General features: G+C 35.3%; 2 long non-coding RNA genes across 2 annotated transcripts in view; one reads left to right on the forward strand and one right to left on the reverse strand.

Moving 5' to 3' along the window:
• The first annotated feature begins 6998 nt into the window (after positions 1-6998).
• LOC117285464 overlaps positions 6999-15848 on the forward strand; it is an 11166-nt gene continuing 2316 nt past the window's right edge. The window contains exons 1-2 of the long non-coding RNA XR_004516518.1: positions 6999-7108; positions 8776-8876. This is a non-coding gene — a long non-coding RNA (uncharacterized LOC117285464). The remainder of the gene's footprint in view (positions 7109-8775; positions 8877-15848) is intronic.
• The window catches only part of LOC117285465, a 130943-nt gene continuing 122660 nt past the window's right edge, over positions 7566-15848 (reverse strand). Inside the window, exon 4 of the long non-coding RNA XR_004516519.1 lies at positions 7566-7719. This is a non-coding gene — a long non-coding RNA (uncharacterized LOC117285465). The remainder of the gene's footprint in view (positions 7720-15848) is intronic.

Here is a 15848-nt window from a genome sequence, read left to right on the forward strand (position 1 = left end):
TAAATCACAGAATTGTTACAAGTATTAGAGTCACATGGACAAGATTTTAAAAGCACTTAATAATATGCTGGGATCATATAATATCTATAAAATTCTTGGTCGATCTTTTATTCCTTCAGGCCTACTTGGCATTTTCAAGCACAACACAATCCTTGAATATAATGATTCCACACACTTGAGATTTGCTGACTTTAAAATTTTGAGATTTGCAAATGGAGTCACCAATCTGCCAAGATTTGCATGAAATGCTTTAACAGAGCAATTATAAGTTAACTCTCTTTCTTTTGTTTCATGCTGTATTTTTAGATGTTTCATAACGAACTCCTTTGGAAAGGAAAAAATATCCAGCACATCAGCATTTTTCAGTCACATAAGGATTTGAGCAGCTGAATGACAGTATTTCCTGCAGGAGAGATTTTCTATTCACAGAACCTGAGATGATAATCATCTCCCCCAATTTTACAAGTTCGGGAAAAATTTCCAATACCTCTTCTGTCAATATTTTTCTGATATGAGAATTCTGGTGGAAACATTCAAGTTGAATGACAACACTTATCAATTCTTTAAAACTATCATTTCTTTTCAATTCTTTGTGCTCTAAACCATAATAAAGGTGTGTGTGTGTGCACCTGACAACCAAGAAAATCTGTTTTTACAAGCCAGAATTACTATAGGATTTTAAATTAGAAAGCTATTAAGGTATGTTTAACTCATTATGTAAGAAACCCATCTACCAAGAATTCTCATCCCTGAGAACAAAACAGAGTGACCTAGGTAGACTTTTAAAAAATACTACAATGGGATGTTTTAAAAAGTTTCTTTATTGATTTAATGAGTTGCAAATTTGCAAAATAGTGCCTTCCATCAGAAATTAGTGGTGCATAGTCTGGATGGTTACATTAGAGTCACCCGGAGAAGCTTTAAAAACTACTTATGTTCAGGGCACATACTAGATTTATTAAATAAGAATGTGGGGGATGAAACCCAGGCATCAATACTTTTTAAAGCTCCCCAGTGTGTGCTACCCAGGTTGAGAGCCACTGCCTACACCATGCCAGTGATGTAATGATTATGATGTACATTAGGCATCAAATGATCCATTATGCAGCTTTATATTTCAAGTGACTGCAGCTGGGACTCAAATTAGACGCCTCATCTTTGTTCCACATATAGAATTAACAAAATTAATTTCAGGTTCTAGCATACATTTACTACGATGAATATCGTGTCAGTGTTCAGAGAATTGCCTCTAGTGTTTCTGATATGTTTGCTTTCTCAATATTTTGAGAACTAATAGTCTACTGTGAGCAAATATTAATATCATTCCATGTGAGTAAATTTTGTCCTGGTATTGGCCCTTGGAAATTCATGATTTCATGAGTAGTGGTGTCACTCTCTTTTTGCTTGAAATCTTAATAGTACTGATATGTCATATTTTAAGGATTTTTATGTATTTGTGCAAACTGAGATTCTTCATGCTCACCTAACTTTAACACCTGCTAATTCCAGGAGATGTTTTAAATATTATAGGGGAATTATGGGGTCCACATTACTTTTGTTAACGTCATTTTGCTGAAGCTCAGTCATGCCAGGACATTAGAGAAGTTTCAGGGAATTTTCATCTTATCTTGGCACCTTGATGTTACTTGTCCTTGAAATAGAATTGCCATTACTTTGCTCAATATATTTCATCAAGTAGCAATGAAAAGACTAATCTGGAAAAACTGAGTGATTTGATTTGCTAATAACCATAGTTGTCTTTAGTACTAGAGATTCTTATGCATTTTATTACCAGCATTTTATGTCCTTGTATTTGTTGGCCCTCTTGAAAATCTGCTTTGGAATTAGATCTTCAGGCAGCAGAATATGAAATGAGACTTTGCCAGATGTGAAATCAATTCACAGTCCTTCCATGGTTTTGGTGTGAGAGGTCTGTCTGCAAATGGATCTGCCCTTCCCATTTCAACATATGTTCCAGAGGCAATGGTCTCCCAATAATCCAAATACTTTATTTCTAAATCTGCATACAGTTTTCTTTCTCTTTGTTATTACTCATCTCTATGAGCATCCAAACTTCAGTAACTAAAAAATATGGAAAGATATTTATAATAAAGAAACAAAGCAACAGCCTCATCATATCTAAGTAATTCTGAAAATATTCTCATTTATATTTTGTTCAGGGTTATGAATGGTTTGTATTTTATTTTGAATTTGTTTGCTTCCAAGTCCAGTGATTTTTCTCCTATTTTCCTTCAGTGTCATAAACAGACCTGCTCTGAATGAGACTTGCTACAAACAAGGCCTTTTTAGTTATGAAGTTCTGGGTAGAATGAAATGTAGTGTCTTCTCGCTCTAGGTTTAAACACACACTTGCACACAGGACAGTGTGCCTACTATCTAGATGGGCAGTGTTCTCTGGATACAGGAAAAAAAAATAATTCATTTATAGCCTTCTATAAAGATCAACAGAAACGGGTGCCTTGGCTCTTAAGGATTGTTCTTTGACCTCTCTCACCAAGAAAATATGACAAATGCCAGTTTCTGGACCATGTCCATGTCACCACAGGTCGAGAGAGCATGATTAAGGCAGGGGAACAAGAATTAAGGAGTCTCTCACACTTTGGCCCACAGCGGCATCCAATGTGGAGGATTTCCGCAATAATAAGAGAGACAGTTTCCTTCATCCTGATAGATTCTTAAAAGTACTATGTTTTTTTTTTCTAGGAGCTAAAGGTGTAGGGAAGGCGTGATATGTAGGGGAAGAACAAAAAGGGAAAAGAAAAAAATGTGAGAGAATGAAAAGATGAAAATAAAGTGTTTATAGATGGGGAGGGGAGGAGGGGGTGAAGGGAGGGCAGAGGTAAGGGGAAAAAAATGAGAATCAAGACTTGCCATGTAAAGGTACATGATCCCAACAATGAATGTAACTGTACTGTATCCCTAAATGTACCAATAAACTCAATTAAAAAAAAAAGTACTATGTTTTCAACTGAAATAGCCTACTGCCAAAGCCTTAGGATGACTCTAATTTTGGAAGCCTAATTTTAGACTGCTCTCCATCCTCTCAGAGAGAATGGAAACCAGGGAGAGATCCCAAAACCGTAATCTCCAAAGGATAACTCTGAGATAAGAGGATGATATAAAACTGTACATGCTTCTGATGTGGTTATTCCATAGAACACACATTGAATGTCAAGGATCTAATCTATAGGAGGCTTAGGAACACAGCAATAATTATTTTTAGATTTTATAGCTGGGTCTTAAGGTATATTTGTTATCTCTAAGCTTATTTTTGATACCAGGCAACCTTGAGAAGCACTTGAGTGTGAAAGGCATGTGAAGTTCTTTCCATTTTCATGTATCTAGGTACATGAACTGGGATTACTAATGAATGGAACACACCCCATTAGGCAAATAAGTCATATTCTTGCTCAGTGGAGAATCGTGTTACTGGCAACAAAAATACAAATAAAAATTTGTCCTTGCTTTTGAGGAGTTCAATTTAGTAAAAGAAATAATGATAAAGCCAGGCGTGGTGGTGCATGCCTGTCATTCCAGCACTCGGGAGGCTGAGGCAGGAGAGTCACTGTGAGTTCCAGACCAGCCTGGGCTACATAGTGAGTTCCAGGTCAGTCTCAACTACATAGTGAGACTCTATCTCAAAAATTTTTAAAAAAGAAAAGAAAAGAAATAATGATAGGAATGAATTCAATATAGAGATATGAGAAAATGTTATCAGTGAATGTAAGAAAATACAATTTATTCTGCAAGGGGAGGTTTAACAGAGGTAATGGAAGGTGAGATTTGTTTCAAAAATTATTGAAAATCACAAAGCATGGAAGAAATAACATTTGAAAAATAGGAAAAAGAATCACATGCAAAAATAAGGAGATAAATATAGCTTTTTATAGCAACTTACAAGTATGTATCAACAAATTTAGAAAAATACATAGGTTTGAGTTTGATCATGTATAATATAAAACATTATTGAGAGAAAATGAAGAATGCTGACATAATTGAAAAACTGTCATATTCACAGAATGAAAAAGTCAATATTTCAAAGATAACTCTTCTTAAATTGAGCCAGGGCTCTAAACAAAAACAAAACAAAATCTATGAAATTTTATGAAAGTCAGTGAGCCTATTCTAAAATTCTTATATAAAAGTTAAGGTTAGAAAATAGCCAAGAGGCTTGTGAAGAAACAGAGCAAAGTCATGGGTCACATTCACAAGACTTATTGCAAAGCTAAAATAATTAAGTAGTTTGATATTATAAGGATAACTAAATAGATGAAAATAATGGAATAAAAATAAAATAAATATTCATAATATTTGTGGCAAAGTTAAAATGATTCAAGTGGGTTAATATTATAAAGATAGCTAAAAAGACCAAAGTAATAGAATAAAAATTAAAATAATAAAGAAATGTACTCATATGTGCAATGTTATTTGATTTATAAAGAGATATCACTACAACATAGTGAAGAAAAGATGGTCTTTTCAATGAATATCATTAGGTTCATTAAATATCTACATGGAAAAATAAATTTTCACTCATACAACAGTCCATACATAAAAATTAATTTCAGTTAGTCAATAGGTAAAAAAGTAAAACGAACATTCCACAAAATAACCTGCATGCAGATTCATTATCTATTACCTGTTTTACAAAATACCAGTAAAAATGAAAAATCTTGATTAAACAGGTCCACATTAAAGCCAAAAACCTATTATTTACCAAAATACTCTCAGAGTGACAAGGAAGGCCACAAAATGAAACATTTCTTGCCATGCATGCACAAAGAAATCTCTTACCAAATAAGTAAATGAAAAATTCTTCAAAAGGAAAACAACTAACTTTTTAATAATATTTGGAAATTAGAAGACATGTAAATAAGTCTGAAAAGCAGACTTCCAGGTCACCTAAGGCAACCCCAAAGGGCAATGAGATGGAACAATCTGATACCCAACCACCTGGACTTCCAGAACTGGCAATGAAAGAGGGCCTGGGAAAAATGAAATCAGAAATAATTTCTCAGATAACAACAGAGATTGTGCCCGTAGTGCAAGACATGATTAATAAATCTAGATTGGACACAAATTAAAAAAATAGAGGAGCTGAGGAACATGATGGAATCCCAACATAGGAAACAAATGGAATCCATAAAATAGATGCAAACAGATTTCCAGGAAACTAAAAACTCCATCGAAACTTTATGCAGCAGAATGAGCCAATGTGAGGATGGAATTTCAGATACAGAAGATAGGATTGCAATTAGTGACCAGAAAGAGAAAATTCTCTTAAAAATATTTGAACAGACTTTCATTTAAAAAGATATCTAAATTGTCAATGAGCTCAAAAGAGAGTCAATGTGATTATTCATCCCTGAATAAAACCATATGTTCACTAAATAGCTCAGACACTAACATTACTCAAATTTGAATAGAGGAAAACTCTCATGCATTGCTGCTGGAGTAAAAACAAACAAATAAAAACAATATAACTGTTTGGGCAAAGCAACTGGCAATGTTAACAAAGTTGAATATTCCCACAACCCAATGATTTTGTGCTCCTAGGAATACACCCAACAAAATCGAGTACACATTTTGCCCTAAAAGTCAAGAAAAAAAGTGTTAATAAGCACTCTTTACAATAGCCTAAATAAAAAATTCAACTATCCATCAATATCAGGCTAGATATATATTCTCTGGTCTATCTGTATACAGTAACTGAATATCGTACGACAATGAGAAAGAATAAAGAATTACTGCTCTAACATAGACAAACAGGAACTTTAAAGTGGAGCAAAAGAAAGAATCACACCACTTTTCCATTCATATAAAAATTCAAACCAGGAAATATTAATAACAACAGAAATCCCGAGAGTAGGTACTGCAAGGGAGGGAACATGAAAGAGGTCTTTAGGAATGCTAGAACATTGTTTTTTCATGTATAGTGATTATAAAAATGTGTTCACTTTTTGAAAATTTCCTGAACTATACAAAAGGTGTATGTACACTATATATATTACAATTTAATAATAATCTTTCAACAGTTTCGTGGTAATTAATAAGAATAGAAGAAACATGCCATTTCACCCAATGAAACACCTTTTTCTACCATTGTGATGAAAGAAAACTTATTTCTTGCTGGACATTATATCCTCTTTGGCAATATTTTTAACAATAAATATTTAAGTTATTTGCTGTAAGAAAGGAAAGATTATCATATAAGTACAGGAAATAAATGACAAAAGTCTAAATTATGTGGAAAGAGAGACATGAGTCCAGCTAGAAACCATGCCTCAGAGATCAAAATCACAGGACTTGAAGTTCAATTATTTATAGGATGAGAGGAAAGAAAGGTAAAAGTCACCTTAAAGTTGTTAGCTTGATAAATTTGAATGATTGTGCAGTTAAACATAATGATCTCTCTCTCTCTCTCTTTCTCTTGCTCACTCTCTCTGGACAATTTTACTTTGAGCTATTAGAAGTTTATCTAGGTGGGCATGCTTTTATGTTATTAAAAATATGGGTCTGAAAATAGTAAAAAAGTCAAGATAATAGAAATTTGATTCTCTTCAAATGTTGCTTGAAATGGATGCCACCCTCCCTCTTCCCCACTCCAGAGAAACATATAGTGTGAAGGAAGCAAAAAATGAAGGTCAAAGGGTAGGGGCGTAAGTTAAAGAGGAGATATCAAGCACAGAGTCCTTGTGTCATTTATCTCAACTGCTCTTAAGTGCTCCTAACATTTCTAAACACTTAGTTGATCTAAATATTTATCACACTTTTTTGTTTGTAGGTATATGTATTTTAGTATACAATTATGATTAGAATAATTAAAAATGGTACTTAATATTCCATAAAACTTAATCTTTCACTCATATCTAAACTATAGTGTTACCAAACAGTATTATATTAAATCTGTTATGATGATAGTTATTTCAGGAATATTTTACCGCTCAAGTAAAACTGATGTCACCTTATGTTTATAGCCTCACAGGTGAATACCAGATGTCTGAATCAGATACTCACAATAATCTCCTGGAAAATACATAGTTTTGTGATGAAGAACACCCTCATTGTTTTAATGAAATACTCCCAGGTTTGTATAAGATGATCAAGAAATATAAAATTATCCCAGTTGCTAAAAATATAGTTTGTTTTTCTAGAACTAGTGGTTCATTCCAGTTTCCTGGAGATAACAGTGTATCCGCTGCACTTGTACTAGCAATACCCATTCGTGAAAGAAGCTCATTCTACTTTTCTTTTTTTTTTTTTTTTTTTTTTTTTTTTGTAAATCCATGGTTCTATCTATTAACATTTAACAAAGTATTCCCAAAGTTTAGTGACTCAAAACAATTCCAATTTTATGATTTCTCATAGTTTTGAGTGGTTAGGAGTGCTGGCTAGTTTCCACTGAGAAACTCTTCGGCTCATAATACTGAGGTCCACTGGGAGTGTTCAGCTCATAGATGGGGAGAAGACAGCATCAAAGACATGACTTTACACACATGGCTGTGGTCTGGGCAGGGATGACTGGAAGTCCAGGCTTACCTGTGTTACAGAACTTGTAGACGAGTGACCCTTCGAGCATGGAAGTCTTGGAGTAGTCCGACTTCCGGTGCAGCCGTTCAGGCTTCTGGAAGGTTCCCAGATACAGGAGGAAGTACTCTGCTAGTTTCTTTGGGCTTCAGCCTGGGAACCTGGTCTGCACTGTTTGGCAAAAAAGAAAAGCATCAAAGAAATTGTGAAGTTGTATTTACTCCTTGATGAGTATGTAATACTTATTCATTTATAATCTTGCTTATTAAACTTTTGTGTACCAATTATTCTAAAAAATAAGATAAAAGCAAAACTGAAAGGTCGAATTTCAAGAAGTATATCAATTGGTTTCATTTTAAAAAGATAAATGATGGGCCGGGGATTTAGCTCAGTCGTTCTGGCGCCTGCTTTGTACCCCCGAAAAAAAAAAAAAAAAAAAAAAAAAAAAAAACCAATTAAAAAAAATAAAAAGATAAATGACTGTAGCTAAATCTGGACCTACAATATCTGGAATAGAAATTTGAAAATAAAAATGAAATAGATAATTTTATGCACTTAGAGGTAGGATCAAATAAGTGACTGAGCGATGTAGTAAGAACAGAGAAAAACCTGTAATTATTTTTGTTTGCTTAATATACTGAAAATAAATTTCAACTCCTCAAATTAGAAAAGTAAATATTATCCTTGACTTCTTTCTCTGCTAATGACTGAAACTAATACATATTCACCATTTTCTATATTCTTACGTTTGCATATACTTGCTTTTGATGCTTAAATTTTAGAGAAAAGAAACTCACAATTGTGCATGTCATGTATGCAGCCCTTTTGCTGAGTACACTATCAACCTAATTTATAATCCCCAAAACCAATATTTGAAGTAGGTATTATTTCTTATTTTAAAAATTAGAAGATTGTCCAAAACTTTATATATAAATGTGTATATACACACACACCTGGATATATATATGCTCACAAATATACATGAATATATATTCTTTATAGACATTTCTAAAATATGTTATATATGTATAATATATAATAGGAGTATAATATATATATATTTATGATTTATGATGTATGCAAGATGCACATAACACGTTTATTATATATATGGCAAAATTATATATTATATGTTTATGTAGCTTTGGAGGAGAAAAATACATCTTCCAAGGGAAAAATATATCTTACTTTTCAGATTGCTTATCTTCTTTCTGCTTTTTACACTAGGAATTCAATACCTGAGAGACTCTTGTGTCTATCATCTCACTTGGTAGTATGGGGCATGCCACAGTAACTTTTAATCATATATGTTCTCACATGTACTGAAGGTAAGCTTTCAGGTAATGTATTTAATAACAACCAAATTGAACAAATAGTAATTACTATCAGCAGTTTTTGCTGTAGATAAAACATACAGTATATTTCCAACCTGAAGTTTCCAAAACAAGCCTATGCCACAACCACAGTTTGAGTGCCAATATTCATTTTCCTTTGCATGATCCGCCACACTGAGCTGGCAGCTATGAAAAGTGGAGGTCACCATGATGTGATTGGGCAGGGCAGGACCAGTGCTGGCACGAAGCACAGGTCTGGCTTTCAATCATCTCAATAGCACCCTACCGAGCCAAAGTACAAAGAACTTGATTGGTATTTGTTTGATTCTGATTAGAGATATTTGTGTAAGACCTTCATTTGCATTGTTCTTAAGACAAAATGACCTGCCCAAAAGAAGGGGTTCGGGATTCTGCATTCAGACATGCCTCCAGTCTTTGGCAGGATGTCCTGCTGCATCCTTCTTAAAACGTCTTATTGGACCCACAAGTACCTAAAGACTGAGTAAAAAATCCTTTATGGGCATTTTAAGCATTTTATCTGTTACCTGATTACATCTCTAGTCCCTTCCCACTCCCCTCACTCTGTGGAACTCTGAGATCCAGCCAAACAGAGCTGTCTCAGTTATAGTGTATGTTATGCTTACCTGCTTTTCTCTGCAGGCATTCCCATTGGTTAAGGGAAATGGAAAATTTCAGAAATCCCCAAAGAGCAAGTAGAAAGACATGTCAATCCGGTGTTGAAATGTATAAATGTGGAGGACAGACCATCCCATACCCTAAGGTACTGGGTAAGAACTGTTACTAACCACAGTGGAGCTAGTGAGAGAGAATTGAGCAAAAGATTTCAGGTTTTGATAAAGAAAGATGGCTGATTTTCCATACAATAAATGATCCTCATTGGGGAGAACTCCATAGATTTTCTAAATTTATGTTCTTTGTTTAAAAAATGCCCCACATTTGCAAGTCAAGGCCCTGAATTTGATCCCAGGGACCCCCCCCCCAAAAAAAAGATGCCCCAAATAAAAGCCTGAAATTTCCTAGGCCCATAATACTCTGAGTTGTCCATTGCAAGTCCGTGCTGGTTTATGTGCTCTAGATCTTACTTATTTAATGTGAGAAGTGAGACTACCAGAGATGACATTAGGTATCTGTAGCTCCAAAATCTTAGATACTTTGGGCTCATCTTGCCTTTCTACACGCCTCCAAAAAATCCATAAATATAAGCTGTAATACATGATCTAGTGAACATTAGAGAAATCAGCTCAATGTGAAGTTTGAATTGTTTTGATAAGGATAACAGCAGCCACACAAAACAGAAGAACAAGGGTAGCAAGTGAAGAGAGAGGAAGAAAAGTGAAAAAAGGAAAGCAAAGCAATTTGGGGGGAATTATGTTGTTTTTTTCTCTCACTGGCTTAGAAATGTTCCAAAGGATGTAACAATTCATACCTAAGAATGAAATTGTGCTTCATTTCAGTTTGATAGAAGCCAGTTTTGATTCAGTTTGATAGAAACTATTTCTTCTGGGAACATTGGCATGAAAAAGGAAGGGTCTGAACCCCCATATATAAGTTTTGAAACCTAAGCTACTCTGAAAAATAAATCATAATTCAATTTGCGTGATGAAGATGTTGGACTTTGAGTTGCTCCCAGAAAAAGGCTTTAAAACAAGGATTTAGGTTTATGAGTTTAGTGTTGAACCCACTCCACTCCACCACATCCACACAACCTGTAAATATAACTTTATTTGAGATGTAAGTAAGGTTCTTAATATGATATCATACAATTTGGGAAGCTATATATAATGACGGGTGTCCTTAGAAGAGGAGGCAGAGGGATGTTTGGATTACAGAAGAGCAGCCAATTTTGTGACAGAAGCAGAGATTGGAGTTACCCTGCCACAAGCTGAACAATGTCCAGAGGCAAGAGAAACTGGAAGAGGAAAGCAATGATCCTCCTGTAATGCCTCCAGGGAGCACATGGTCCAACCAACATTCAGATATTTAGTGTTCAGATTTATAATTTCTTATGGAAACTACAGAAATTTCAATCAAGATTCAAGTAACTTACAGGTGAGGCCAAAGAAAGCATTGGTAAGGAAAGGGGAAAGTGAGACAGTGAAGATAGGGCGGCCAAAAATATGGTTTTCTGGGTATCAGAGTAAGCAATTCTCCAATGGCTGGGGAATTCTTAATGCTGCTGGTGAAATCCTGGGAGGTAGCATAAAATGTATGCTTCCGAGTTAATAGATCCCAGCAGCAGGAAGTAGGGGTATTTATACTCACTCCAATGAGCCTTTGGCTGAGAGCTTCTTGGAGAGATGTTAGTTACCTAGGACTTACAGCTCTCATGCGAATAGCAAAGTCAGCTCCAGCAGCAAGAGAATGATGCCACACCATGAGTGGAAGGTCTCAGCACACCGAAATAAACCCAAAAGAGGAGTTAGAGTTGTCTATGCTCACAGTTCCCTGAGGAGAACATAGTACAAATGCAGAAGAAGAAAGCAAACTTTTGGCAAGTACCTTTATTATAGGTTTATTTTAGGGAAGGGATGGTCAAGGAGGTTTACAGGGTCAGGATTAACTGAACAAAACACCTTAGCAGACACTTGGATATAGGTACTGTCTCCAGTTGTCTGACACCCGGCCTCAAAGTGTTCAGGGTGGGTAGATGGCGGCCTTGAGCATGAGATCCTCCTAAGGGAGGTGGTTAGAGTTGTAAACTTATTTGGCTGGCCAAGAAGAGGAACTTATTTCCCTGCATAGCCTCAAAACTGGGTCCTGACGTAAAGCTATAGTATTAAACAATTATGAAATTTTGTTTAAATAAATGAAAGAACTAAATATATCAAAGGATATTCCATGTTCACGAATAGGATGAGTCAAAATGTCAGTTCTTCCCAACTTAATAGATTCAATATAATCCCTATCAAAACCCAGCAAGTTGTTTTGTGGCTATCAATTTATATTCTAAAGTGTATATAGGAGATAAAAAGACCTAAAATCAATAACAGAATATTAAACATAAAGTTGGATGATAGATACTACCTGACTCAAGACTTACTTCTCAAGATATAGTAATCAAGACATTATAATAGAATAAAATAGATCAATGTAATAGAATAGAGTGCCCAGAAATAGGCCCACATAAATATAGCCAGCTGATCTATTACAAAAATGTAAAGGCAAAAACACAATACAGCAAGAAGTATTTTCAACAAATGGTGTTTAAACAACTGTATATCATCAATAAAAGGAAGAAGGAAGGAAGGATGGAATTCCTAAAATGTCCAAGCTAAAAATCTCCTCTGAGACTGAGTACAAAATCTTATCTGTACTCCTATAAAAAAATTAAAAAGTTAAATACTTCCAATATACAATGGCACAGAGTAAATATTCCCATTCCAAAAAGGGATAAGAAATTAGAAAGAAATAAGACCAAAGCAATAGTAAAACAAAACAAGTTAACATTAAATCTTATAGCTCCATATCCAGCATCCAGTCAAGTTATGGAGAAATGTGAGCTCCAAAAGGCTTACACATCCTTGCCAATATGGTGTTGTCTGCTACAGCCCATATAACCTCTCTTGGGCTGATTCTGCTCACTGTGTGCAGTTTTCCCCAGCAGACATCCCTTGTGTGTACCATCTCCAATTTCCTGGGTTCCCACTTTACTTTAAGCTTCACTCTCACAGCACCAAGCATTGCCATACCATAGCTTCCTTGCAGGGACTGTAACACTGTCATACATTTTTGCCTGGCCTCCCTGGACTCCTTAAGGAGTCCCCATGACCCCATAACTCTTACACTCTGCCTACTTATAAAACAAGCACCATGTGGATGACACCAATGTCTGCCACCTGCTTGAGTGTAGCAAGGCTCCCTTGGACCATAGCTGCAGCAGCCTCTGAGTGCCTGGAGGGCTGAACAAAGTAAAATGAATCTCAGTGAACCAATTGTCCAGATGGCCTTTCTGCAGCAGCAGGTCTGGGGTCACTCTTCTCAAATAAATGGTTTATACTTCTACACCTTTAAGCTTGTGATGGGCAGGGTCTTGCTAATTCCTAAGATTCTTTCAAGTAATCTATGCTACTGTCCTGATACAAAATACTTCACTTCTTTCTAATCTTTTCAGCAACTATACTCCTCTTGCCCCAAACTTACAGGCATTTCCTTTCTAATGAAACTGTGAATTTTCCAATCATTTAATCCTGCCTTTTTCTCCTAATTCTTATGGCAGGTCTGGCCAAAAAATGACAAGAAGTAACCATGCCACAGCTTGAACTTTGGGCTTCCTTGAAATTTCCTCTGCCAGATTAATTAGTTCATCATCTTTAAATTCAGCTGCATATAGTGTCTTAGCACAAAATACTTGACACCCACAACTCAGAGGGGAAAAAGTTTATTTGGGCACACAGATTTCAAGGATTTAGTCTATGGTTAGTTGTCTCCAAGGAGGAAATAGAATGACCAAAGGGCCTGACAAAGGGCAGCTGTTCAACATATGGCAGCCAGGAAACAGATCATGAAGGAAGAAACCAGGAACAGGAACATACCTTTCCACATCATGCCCCAGTGATCCACCTTTAACCAGACCCCCACCCTCCTAACATCACATTAAGCTACTGAAATCCTTAATGGATAAATCCACTAAGGAGTATGGTACCATTGTAATCCAATCACCTCAAAAACACTTGAGTTTTGGGGAGTATTTGAGATCTAAACTATAACATCCCTTTATCAAAATATTAAAAATAAGTACTAATTCATGTTTCATTTATCCTGCACTTATTTATTGAGTGTGTGAGTATGTAAGCCAGGGACTAGAGTCTCAAAATTCAAGGAACAAGGCAGATAAAGTGTCATTTCCTTGTGCATTTTATCTACTACGTAAGGGTGAGTGGGAAAATCACAGTAAGCCAAAACATAAAGAAAAATGTATAGAATGAAAATGATTCTTTGTTGATAAGGTCTTTGTATTTGGTATAATATTAACTATAAATTAAATGTTATGAAAAGCTCATTTCAATATCAAATAGCAACATCTCAATTTCTAAGATTTTTTTTAATCATGTGGTACTGTGTGTCATTTGATATCTGTCTTTAGAATACTCTTATATCCAGCTGGCCTCTATCAATGGTGTTTTCTTGGAAAAGGATATCTACTTTTAAACACAGAGACCAGAGGTAACAGATCCTGTCCAAAATGGTTGCTAAGGGACCATTCTATATAAATTAATTAGTAAATATCAACCCCAGTTTCAAAGGGTAAAGAAGATACTCCCACTTGAGAAGGGAAAATTACTCCCTAGTGATTGGGGAAAGTCCACTAAAGGGTTTTTATGCATGCCAGCAACATAACAACATGACATTATTTCTTGTTTTTCTGTTGGTTTTGATTCTTTCTCTCCTCTCATCTTTTGTTGTTTCCATAGAATTACTTACTCTTTTTGAACATTGTTTTGTTTCTGGGTAGGTTTTTTTGTTTGTCTATCCTTTTTTTTTCATTTAATTGTTTTTATATTAAGGAACTAGAAGAAGATGCAAATAATATAGAAAGGCAATCTTGTTGTTTTATCTTTTAAAATGAGAACAGAAGAAAGGCTTTCCTGTAGCAGGACAAAGATTACAGAGCTACTGTTTATAGAAGATTTTGTCAATAAGTTAAAATGGCCAGAAGTATTATTACAACTATGTACAAGCCAGATAGATTTTGTTAGAAGTAGAAATATTCAAGGCAATTTCTGTGGGAAATACATTAAGTGAGGAAATTAATGTTTATGTTTATATTCTTTTTTTAAAATTTAATTTATTGGTACATTCTAGGCAGACAGTACAGTTACATTCATTACTGGGATCTTGTACCTTTACATGCCAGGTCCTGGTTCTCATTTTTTCCCCTTGTCCCCGCCCTCCCTTCACCCTCCCCTCCCCTCCCCCCTCAAACACTTTAATTCCATTTTTACATTTTCTCATATTTTTTCCTTTTCCCTTATTCCCCCTTCCCTATCCTTCTCACTGTCCCTACACCTTTGGTATGTTTATAGTCTTTAAATAATTCTTTATGTAGTGTTGATCATTTGTAAATACTTTGTTCAAAGTGGTAGTTGGTTGTTCATAAACCAATAACAAATACTGGCAGGGCTGTGGGGAAAGAAGAACCCTGCTCCACTGCTGGTGGGAGTGCAGACTGGTGCAACCACTGTGGAAAGCAGTATGGAGATACCTCAAAGAACTAGGATTGGAAGTCCCATTTGACCCAGATAACCTCCTGCTGGGTATCTTCCCTGAAGAATTAAAAGAATCATTCCATAGTGAGATATGTGCACCCATGTTCATAGCAGCACAATTTTTAATAGCTAAAACTTGGAAGCAGTCCAGTTGCCCATCAGTGGGAGACTGGATAAAGAAAATGTGGGTTTGGGGTTTTGTTTTTTTTTTAATAAAATGGTGTACTTAGTCATAAAGAATGAGAAATTAGAGATATTCATAGATAAATGGATGTACATTGAGGTGATACGCTTAAGTGATATATATAGGACACACATGTGTAAATACCGAATAGTTTCTCTAGTGTAAGAAACTGAAAGTGTAAAAAAGGACTAGAAGATACAATAGATAATGAGAAACAGGAAGAAAAGGGACAAAGAAGAAGGGGAAATAGGAGGGGTAAGGAAAAGGAAAGAAGGGAATGGAATTAATGTAAGAAAATGAAAAATAATGGAAACAAAGTCTTTGTAGATAGGGAGGGAGGGGGTGAAGGTGGGGCAAGGGAATAGGGAAAAAAATAAGAACCAAGATTGATTATGTAAAGGTACCAATTTCCGACAGTGAATGTCATTACATTGTATGCATTAAATGTACCAATAAAATTAATTTCAAAAAACCATGTATTGAAACACCACCACTGTCTCACATAAATACACAAAACTATGTGGTAATTGAAATTTAAACCTTTTTTTTTTTTTT

The sequence above is a fragment of the Fukomys damarensis genome, unplaced genomic scaffold, assembly GCF_012274545.1.
Source record: "Fukomys damarensis isolate Sample0158 unplaced genomic scaffold, DMR_v1.0_HiC HiC_scaffold_10, whole genome shotgun sequence".
Lineage (NCBI taxonomy): Eukaryota > Metazoa > Chordata > Mammalia > Rodentia > Bathyergidae > Fukomys > Fukomys damarensis.